Here is an 8,825-nt window from a genome sequence, read left to right as displayed (position 1 = left end):
CAGGATTGACTATAGTGGATTAAGACCTTTGTTGAGAGGCAAATCACTTGAAGAAGGTGGACTGGAGGTAGCCTTAGTTAGAAGGTGAACCAGGATAAAAATGAATGTGTCTTTTACTTTCTGCACGTTTCATTTTAACGTAGAACTTCCAAGATTTAATCTGCAGAACTGTACTGAGCAAGTCAGAAGTTCTGATATCTTTTAGAAGTTAAAATGAACATCTTATTGGTTATGTAGTTATACATCTTCATGCTTCTGCAACATCTAAGCATAATCCAAATAGATGACTAAGTGAAAGAAAAGACGTTAAAGAAAAAGAAAGGGAATTTTAATTGATAAAGAACACAATTCAATCCCCCCTTTCTTGTATTTTTCTCCTCCTTCAATTGGTATCAGAGCCTGGCTCTGTATTGATATCAAGATCAAACACTTAACAGTGTAGAGAGATCAAGAAGGAGAAAAACCACACTGATTTGAAATCAAAGACAAATTCAAACACTCAGTATAATCGGAAGATGTCAAGGTTAGATCTCAAGACTCTGAGCGGATCATCTACAAGCTCAAGACATCAGAAAGAAGAATTTGCGCTAAATGGAAATATTCAAAGTGTAGCTGACTCATGACAATCAGAGAAAGAAGACAAAGAAGAACAAGATTGTAAGAGTGAAGACTCTGAAGCAAGGAAAGACAAAACCTCTTCATCAGAAGATGTTCAAGCTCAGACAAAAACAAGAAGGAAGTTTTATCACTCAATACGATCAGATCCTTCTAAAACTATCTCTTTTAAATTTCTGTTAATATGTGCATCTAGCATGTCCATATAAAAAGTCTCCTATAGCCACCGTCATTAATATAAATGTGCATGTTTTTAGATTAGCATTAACTATAGCATTAATTCTCAGTTACTACTTTTGGTCCATTTAAGTGTATGTCAGTATCTCTTGTCTGTTCTTGCATGCTCACATTCTCCCACCTTTCCTCGATAACATAGTTTAACCGCCTCATTAACTTATTCGTTCTTCATATAATAACTTAGTTATTTCTCTTCTATATAAGCTCTTACACAAATAGGTTCTAATTATCCCAAAAATCTTCTCCCTCATTATGCCTCCATTAACCTATCTAGGAAACCAAAAACTTCTTGAAGTTATCTCAGAAAAACAAGTTGAAGTCTCAAATGTTGATGACACCTTTGCATGTAGTCTTATGGGTGTAACCTTTAATCAAGATTGGTCAAGATATCTCTCTATTCTAGACAAACGTATCTATGAGAATGTTGTTAAAGACTTTTGGAAACATGCATCTCTCGACCCTGAAGAGAACTACATCAAATCCTTCATATTTGATATTCCAATCACCATCAATTATTTCTCACTTGTTCTTGCAACTGGATGTGAAAACATAGGAATTTCGGTTAACTCTTTTGAAACTCAATTCATTGATCCTGAGAAGTTGAAATCTCTTCATGATGTTTCACTAGGCTATAACCCAACTGATCCCGAAAGTCTGTTGCCTACCCCAAAAACCTAGTTCAAACTTGTCGTCTCAAATTTCCTCCCCAGAAGAGAAAACCAAAATGTCCTAACATATGGAGATCAGATCTTCATCTATCTTTTGATGAATAACATGCGCATTAATCTGCCTCAAACTATGTTTTGTTAGACGATAGGAATGGTCTAGAGGGGGGTGAATAGACCACCTTTTTCCGACTTAAGAAAATTTTAGCTTTTGAAACGTGACTTCCCTGAATCACTTAATCGTCTAAGAGCGATTACGTTATCGGGGACCAGATACGTGCACTAAACCGAACGGATGAAAATGTCAAGTAATGAATTATGTTTTTAACGAATATATCAATTGTCTCAATTGCACACTATATGGTATATTACTCACAATGAACGTTTTCACTAAAATTTGAACAAAAATTTGATTGAGTAATTTTATCGAACACTTGGTGATCGATATTTACCAAACCTTAGTTTTTGTTCAACAATGGAAATAAACGAAAACAAATGGAAACAAGATAAAGTAAAAGCGATAAGGAACACGAGATTTGTTAAGGCAGTTCCTCTATCGTCCTCGCAGGAGTACGTCTGCCCCTAATTTCAAATGAAATTAGGAAAGTTTTATTTGATTGCAAAATGTTTAACAAGGATAGAAAGTACCAATCACCAACTACACACATGCAGTAAAATTGAATACAATTCGATCCTCCCCTTGATTCAAGTTGAATCAAGTCAATGTCAATGATTTTCACCGATCAAGACCCCGATCGTCCCTTTCTCAATCCTCCGGTTGTAGCAAGTTTGTTGAGCGGATCTTCAATCCCTCAATCCCTTATGCACGACTGAATTGATTTCTAAAGAGAATCGATCGTCAAAAACCTTCGAACAAAATCTTTGATGAAGAAGGAAAAACCCTAAGGTTTTATACAAGAAACACCCTCAACAATCTTCACTCGAACAAGATAAATGTCTACCGTCAAATCTCGAACAAGACAAATGTCTACTGTCGAACCTTATCAACACACGTTCCTTACTCCGATCGAAAAAGATGATTATGTGTGATTTTCGATCAATAAGCGAAAGGTTGAAGATGAGAAGAATCTTGAGTATATCTTTCACTTTTCTTGTTGAAATACTTGAGAATGATCATTTGAGTATTTATACCACACACAATGCATAGGCTAATTTGAAAACAGCAGAAAACCAGTTTGAGAAGCGACAGGTCGACCTGCTCCCTGCATAGGTTGACCTATGGAAGGTATATCACTTGAAGATGAGCAAAGTATGACACTTGCGTCGACCTGAAGGGTCGGCGTGCGCATTCCCGTGAGTTCCTCAAAATGTCATGCGTCGACCTATTCCTTCAATGCGTCGACGCATTTTGCTCTTGCACTTGAGTCACCCAAAAGTTGATGCGTCGACCTGAAGAGTCAGCGTGCGCATACCCGAGATAACACCAAAGTTCCATGCGTCGACCTATGCATGTAATGCGTCGACGCATTCAGCCCTTACATAGAATTTTTTCAGAAACAACTTACAGTAGGTCGACCTACAGTGTCTATGAGTCGACCTATTAGTGTCTTGTAGCCAAAAATACTTGTCTTGGTTGCATTTGCTTGGTTTCTATGATTCCACTTAAGTTGTAGTTGATTCAAAATGTTTTGACATCATGAAAACTACACCATTTCCCTCACATACTCCCCCTTTTTGATGATGGAAAAAATTGTGAATCTTTGTCGAGGCGTTGCTTAAACGAAGTGCTTGCTCCCCCTTTCTGTACGCTCCCCCTATCTTAGTGCATGTGTTTTCCATGGCTTGCTGATTCACTCAGTTTTCTCCCCCTTTGACAACATCAAAAAGAGACAAGCGATATTATACATACATGGCGGGATAACATAATTCAAATTTGATCATTACTAAGCCCTTTTGCAATCATAATCATAAAGCAATCATTCACATAAAACAACGCTTAATGATAAAATGAAAAAGATGGCAACATAACATAAATAGCTAAACGCGTAATGAGCACCTAGCTCAATTCAAATCCTTACATAAACATAAAGTACGGCAGAATTTTGTTCAGCACAACATAAAATAAAGTCACAAAAGCAATAAAAATGGTCATGAAATATGTAAATGGTCTATGCATGAAAAAAAAGGAGAACACTAGGCTTCAGCATCTTCATGTCCCTCTTGGGCCGGTGGTGGTGGTTGAGCTGTAGGAACAGGCGTGAATGGATAGTGTTGCATGAAGGCGTTTGTGAAGGAAGAGAGTTGGTTGCTCTGAGCATCCATCATACCATAGAGCGTGTTGTACCGTTGCTCTTGAAGTGTGGAGTACGCCGTAAATTAAGCTCCTTGCTTAGTGACACGAGTGGTCAATGTAGTGAGGCGCTCATTCATCAAATTTTGGTTCTCAATTTGTTGAAGACGCATAGCCTCCATCAAGTTTGCAATACTAGAGCTGGCATTCTCAGCACCCACATCTTCATCTTCATTTTCACCTTCGTTGTCTTCCCCTTCATCGATATTCATTTCATCCTCATCTTCTCGGTTGAGGTCAGGATTGTTGCCGCGAAGGATAACTCTATAGGTACCTGTGGCTTGATTGTAGGAGAATCCCATCATATTCAATGTTTTCTTTGTGAATTCTTAGTCGATTGAGATGGACCTCTTTGGTAGCCGTTGAGAAGGGATGTTCACCTTATTTAACACCCATTGGATGAATGATGCGTATCCAATAGCGGTCCCTCTTCCAGATTCCTTCATTTCAAACATCCGCTTTACTATAAAATGCGGCCAATTCACCGGAATTCGGTTTTTGATTAGCCACACCAAGTACACCTCCTGTTGGTCAACACGAGAGTATCCCCCTTGTTTAGGTCGGATGATTCTCGCCACAATCCACTGCAATATCCTATCAAGTATGTTGAGTAAACCTGTAGTAGCTGTCCGAGGGAACAAATTGCTTTGAACGACATGGTCAGCATGAGGGCGCCTCAACATATTGTTCAGTGCAACATTGAAGTCAAATTGAGTCAATATGTTGGTGTCAGTTACCGTGACAACATTCTCAGTTAACGGACACAAGCCAACATGTCTCCAAGTGCTGTCGGTAATGGCGTACGTGGTTGTACCCATTTGAAATTTGAAAGAACTGCCTTGGAATGGACCTTCCATCCCATTGTAGAAAATTCTAACCAGGTCCTCATTGTAATCATGACTCAGTTCAAGAAAAGCACCGAGTTTTTGAACTTCAAGCATATCAATTACTTGTTGAAGATGAAGTCTTCTTAGGGTGCCGGTGAATAGCATGAATTTCTTAATTACCTTTCCTTTGCTGAAGTTCTCAGAGTAAGATTCCACAAGAGCATCAGGAATAAGAGATAGAGCATCTTCGATGTCAGGTTGTGGTTGAGAGGAGCAGTCCCCTCTGTTGGCTCTCTTTCTTGAAGCTTTGTGGGTAGCCATTGATGATTGAGAGGGAGGAGATGAGTAGTGCTTAGGGTTTGTGTGTGTAGGTCGGCGCAAGGAAGAGAAAGAAGAGAGTGAATTTCCTTGTGTCCCCTTTTTAAATGTAACCTAATTTTAAAATTTTGCGAACGATGCGTCGACCTATGCAGGTGATGCATCGACGCATTAGCTTCAAATTTTTGAAAAATTCCTTTGAGTAGGTCGACTCACAAAAAGAGTAGGTCGACCTAAGCTTTGCAAATTTCAAAATTTGGTTAGATGCAATGAATGTATGTATGTCACAATCAAATTATGCATAAAACAACAATATTTAATGAACAAATTTCAACTTTACCATAGTGAAGTATTTGCATGGAGTGAATCTAAGGTTGAAACGATATTACCTTTACTTGTGGAAGATGGAGAAACATGCCCTCACATATCTTTGAGTAGTCACTTAAGAAATTGTGAGAACATAGATAATAACAATAAATAAAGCATATGCAACTACTCATAGTTGCAACCTATCCGATATATCAAGGACGCCAAGTTCCCTACGGATGTGAAAGAAGGGCTCGGTAGCTAGTGGTTTTGTAAAGATGCCGGCAAGTTGATTTTTGATATCAACATGCTCAAACACTACATCACCCTTCTCAACATGATCCCTAAGGAAATGGTGTCGAATTTCTATGTCTTTAGTGCGAGAGTGTAACACCGGATTTTTGGTTAGATTTATAGCACTTGTGTTATCACAAAAGATAGGAATATGATCAAGCTTGACATTAAAGTCAAGTAATTGTTGCTTGAGCCATAGTATTTGAGCACAACAATTACCAGCTGCCACATATTCCGCCTCGACGGTTGACAAAGCAACAGACACTTGTTTCTTGCTATGCCAACTAACCAAGGAATTTGAAAAGAAGTGACATGTTCCACTAGTGCTTTTCCTATCCAATTTGCACCCGGCAAAGTCGGAATCGGAATATCCAACCAAAGAGAAATCACTACCTTTGGAGAACCATAAGCCATGCTTAGTTGTACCTACAAGATACCTAAGTATGCGCTTAACGGCTTTTAAGTGAGACTCCTTGGGACATGATTGATATCTTGCACACATGCACACACTAAACATAATATCGGGACGGGAAGCAGTAAGATAAAGTAGGGAACCGATCATACCTCTATACCTTTTTACATCAACCGGCTTACCATGTTCATCCCGATCAAGATTTACCGCGGTAAGCATAGGAGTGTCAGTGGCCTTGGACTTTGCCATATCAAACCGTTTGACGAGCTCTTGACAATACTTAGTTTGACTCACAAACGTTCCTTCTTTTAGTTGCTTTATTTGGAGTCCAAGGAAGTAGTTTAGTTCACCCATCATGCTCATTTCAAATTCTCCCTGCATAAGCTTAGAAAACTCCTTTACAAGAGTCATATTAGTAGAGCCAAAGATAATATCATCAACATAAACTTGAACTAATATGGAATGCTTTTCATGTCTCTTAATGAATAGGGTGGTATCAACTTTCCCTCTTGAAAAACCTTGATTAATCAAAAAGTTACTAAGCCGCTCGTACCAAGCTCTAGAAGCTTGTTTAAGACCATACAAGGCACGCTTAAGTTTATAAACATAGTCTGGATAATCAACGTTTTCGAATCCGGGAGGTTGAGATACATAGACCTCTTCATTAATGAACCCATTTAGAAAAGCACTCTTAACATCCATTTGATAAAGCTTAAAGTTTTTTGAACATGCGAATGCAATTAGCTAGCGTATTGCCTCAAGTCGGGCGACCGGAGCATAGGTCTCCTCATAGTCGATCCCTTCCTCTTGGCTATACCCTTGAGCAACAAGACGGGCCTTGTTGCGAGTGATGATATCGTTTTCGTCTAGTTTGTTCCTAAACACCCATTTAGTGCCAATTACTCGATGGTCTCGCGGAGAAGGGACAAGGTCCCAAACCTCATTTCTCTTAAATTGGTTTAGCTCTTCTTGCATAGCTAAGTACCAATGCTCATCGACTAATGCATCTTAGGAATTTTTAGGCTCAATTTGAGAGACGAAAGAATAATAAAAACAAAAGTTACTTATCCTTGACCGTGTTGTCACCCCTTTTGATATGTCTCCTAGAATGTTCTCCATAGGATGGTCCTTAGAAGATTTCCATGCAAGAGGAAGATCACTCTTCTCACTTGGTTGCTCTTCTACTTTCTCTTTAGGTGTTTGATCCACTTCCTCTTTATTATTCTTGGGTAAGAGGGATTCTTTATCTTTCTCAAGCTTGGCATCCGGATCATTAAGTAAACTCTCAGTTGATACACCTGCACCATTAAGAACACTACCTTTTCCGACAACTTTCGCACAAGACTCATCAAAATATACATGTACGGACTCTTCAACAATATGTAACCTTTTGTTGTATACTCTATAAGCTTTACTAGATTGAGCGTATCCTAGAAAGATACCCTCATCCGCTTTTGCATCAAACTTGCCAAGATTTTCCTTTCCATTATTTAGAACAAAGCACTTACATCCAAATACATGAAGGTGAGAAATGTTTGGTTTTCTTCCTTTCAAGAGTTCATACGGTGTTTTGTTTAGAATAGGTCGTATCAAGATCCTATTTAAAATATAACAAGCCGTATTTATGGCATCGGCCCAAAAATATTTTGGAAGTCCATGTTCATTAATCATAGTTCTCCCAAGTTCTTCCAACACACGATTTTTACGTTCCATTACTCCATTTTGTTGGGGAGTTCGTGGTGCGGAGAAATTATGATTAATGCCATGATTGCCACAAAACTCTTCAAAGAGATGGTTTTCAAACTCACCCCCATGATCACTTCGGATGGATACTATGTTAGTGTTCAATTTATTTTGGAATAACTTGGCAAATTTCTCAAACGCGGAGAAGGTGTCACTTTTGCTTGTTAAGAAAATCGTCCAACAATACCTAGAGAAATCATCAACTATGACAAACCCATAATAGTTTCCACCTAGACTTTTTATTCTAGATGGTCCAAAGAGGTCCATATGAAGAAGTTCAAGAGGTCTTGTAGTTGAAGCAATGTTTTTAGATTTAAAAGAGATCCTCGTTTGCTTCCCCATTTGGCACGCATCTCATAAGTGATCTTTGGAAAATTTTATTTTAGGTAGGCCAAATACTAAATCTTTTAAGACGACTTTATTGAGCAAATCAAAGTTGACGTGAGCTAAACGTCTACGCCAAAGCCATGAGTCTTCACTCATAGTTGCTAGACATTTGGCCTCAATCAAGGATACTTCATTTAGGTCAAGCATGTATACATTATTTACCCTCAGGCCTTTGAACACATCATTTTTCTTGTCATCATTTCTAATTATGCAACTTTCTTTAGAAAATGATACCGAGTATCCTTTGTCGCATAATTGACTGATGCTAATAAGATTGTTTTAAGGCCCTCAACTAGAAGGACGTCAGAGATAGTAGTAGACGAGGGATTACCTACACTACCTTTACCGAGTATTGCTCCCTTGTTGTTATCACCATATGTCACAAATCCTTTCTTCTTAGCCACAAATTCATAGAATAAAGATAAGTCACCCGTCATATGTCTTGAGCATCCGCTATCTAGAAACCATCTTCTCTCGGATGGCTCAAGACATTCCACCTACAAATTTAAACAAGGGAAATAGGTACCCAATTTTCATTGGGTCCTTATGTGTGAGTGAGACAAAGGTTGCTCTTGGGAGTCCATTTGAAAATGCCTTTGGGAACCAAGAATCTCCTAAAGCGACATTTTTTAATGGTATGCCCCCAACAATATAGACATCTTGAGTTTGAATGGTCATCACATTTTCTAGATTGATCTTTTATCACATAA

Source organism: Vicia villosa, linkage group LG3, assembly GCF_029867415.1.
Source record: "Vicia villosa cultivar HV-30 ecotype Madison, WI linkage group LG3, Vvil1.0, whole genome shotgun sequence".
NCBI classification, from domain to species: domain Eukaryota; kingdom Viridiplantae; phylum Streptophyta; class Magnoliopsida; order Fabales; family Fabaceae; genus Vicia; species Vicia villosa.
Note: the sequence above shows the minus strand (reverse complement) of the source record.